Source organism: Artibeus jamaicensis, unplaced genomic scaffold (genome assembly GCF_021234435.1).
Source record: "Artibeus jamaicensis isolate MK-2021 breed Jamaican fruit bat unplaced genomic scaffold, CSHL_Jam_final scaffold_537, whole genome shotgun sequence".
NCBI classification, from domain to species: domain Eukaryota; kingdom Metazoa; phylum Chordata; class Mammalia; order Chiroptera; family Phyllostomidae; genus Artibeus; species Artibeus jamaicensis.
In genome coordinates, this window is record NW_026522047.1 from 6,668,631 (window position 1) to 6,670,654 (window position 2,024).

The following is a 2,024-nucleotide window of genomic DNA, read 5'->3' on the forward strand; positions in this document are numbered from 1 at the left end:
GAGTTCCCTCTCATTTCGTTCTCACTCCTCCCATGCCTGTCTGCCTTCTCCCCCCATCCCACCCCTTCCACCCTTGTCTGCCTCCAGTCCTGTCTGTCCCACCATCGGGACACAGCGAGGCAGACATGCAGTGGCTGACAGTCAGTCACAGCAACTGAACAAATTAATACCATGAGATTGGAGGAAGAGGAGTATCATCTCTACTTCAGAAAGGAGCTTCCATTAATTATGTGGCTGAGCGAATTGTATCCACTTCTCCTCTAATCCGACCACGGCAGTGAGACGTGATCTTTACTGTCACAGAATATCACAGAACGGGCCCTGAGGACGCAGGGGCAGGGGATGTGGATTCGTAAGTTTTTCTTTTTTGGAGGGACAACCTCAGGCTGCAGTTCTTCCCAGGAATTAATTACCAGAAAAGGAAATAGAATAGATTGTAAAGTAACATCTAAAAGAATGTAATATGTAAGTGCTCTCAATACATGTTTCATGTGTCATCCTTCTTGTGTAGGGGCCATGCTAATCTCCGTATCATTCCAATTTTAGTGTCTGTGCTGGGGAAGTGAGCGCTCAGTACATGTTTTAATAGAATTGGTATCTGCTTATACATTGAAGGTTCTCTTGCATGTTCCACTATCCTCAAAGCTACAGATAATTAGAAATAATCAAGTTTCATGATTGCCAGTGTTGATGTTAAATGCCTTTTTAAAAATGATCTCACCTTGGCAGAGTCAAGCAGAGCCTTAGTCAACAATAAACACTCATTCTCCAGTCCCAAAACTCAGAGAGTTTGCTGGGTGCCTTCTCGGAGGCCCAGCCTCCGTTCTGCGTTCCGAGGGCTGCGGATTTGCGAGCTGCGATGTGTATTCTAGCTGGTGAAGGTATGCGATGATGACGAAAAACTCGCAGCTTCTGTGCATGTCCTGTCAGACAGCCCTCCCCTTTCCTGTCTGCACTTGTCTTCCTTTTTGTTGTTCTTTCTAATCCTTGTGAAATCTTAGGCAATATTTGTCTTTCAAACATGATTTCTGCATCTACTGGCATTTTCTTCCTCCGATTTCATGCATCAAAAATAACATATGTGCTTTTATGTACTTGGGGGCTATTTTCATACATTTATTTATTTCACAGGAGGTTCTGGAGTGTTTCTGTCTTCGTGACACCCACCCCTTTCTCATTCAGAAATGACAGACTGACGACATGGAAACAAGCCTCCCCGTCAGGTTGTATGAAAGTTGCTTTCAATATTTTCAACTTTAAAAGAATCATGGATGACTAGAGCTCAAAAAATACACTAGATGTTATTGATAGCCTCGTTTAATAATCCTTTCCTAAAGAATTATTTTTACACTGCAGAAACCGCCTATTGTAGTGTTTTAACTCTAGAGAAACTGATGTGGTGGACAGACCAGGTCAGCCCGCCCCGGAGGCCCCAGTCTCGGCCCCTCAGCGGCAGCAGGTGACCCGCATCCTGTAGAGGTGACAGGGGCACCCTCGCCAGGCATCACGGGGTCGGGAGGGCTGTTCGTCCAAGACCCTGCTGGAAGGTCCAGCCTATGTTACACACTGCCAACACCCCGCCTCTTTGCACTGTCTGAGGATGATGGAGCCCCTTCTGTGTGTTGTTTATTGCAGACTTTTCTGAGTATTTTACTTGCTGTGTTTGCACCTGCTAGCATTACTGTGCACTTACTACTAAATGACTTTTCCTTTTTTTTTTAAAGATTTTCTTTCTTTATTTTTTAGAGAGAAGGGAAGAGGAGGAGAAAGAGAGGGAGAGGAACATCAATGTGTGGTCACCCATCATATGCCCCCAAATGGGGACCTGGCCTGCAACCCAGGCATGTGCCCTGAGAATCGAACCAGCAACACTTTGGTTCACAGACCCACACTCAATCCACTGAACCGCACCAGCCAGGAGACTTTTCCTTTTCTAAGATTCTGTAGCCTTTTCATTGTTTGTTCTCTTTTTCCCCTTGCTTCCTTCCTTCCTTCCTCCCACTCTCCCTCCCTTCCTCCTTCCT

The 2,024-nt window shown here is 45.7% G+C and overlaps 1 non-coding gene across 1 annotated transcript; it reads right to left on the reverse strand.

Moving 5' to 3' along the window:
• Nucleotides 1–463: 463 nt before the first annotated feature.
• On the reverse strand, nucleotides 464–570 carry LOC119037718 (U6 spliceosomal RNA). The gene has a single exon (XR_005080268.1). It is a non-coding gene; the product is annotated as a U6 spliceosomal RNA (small nuclear RNA).
• Nucleotides 571–2,024: the final 1,454 nt, after the last annotated feature.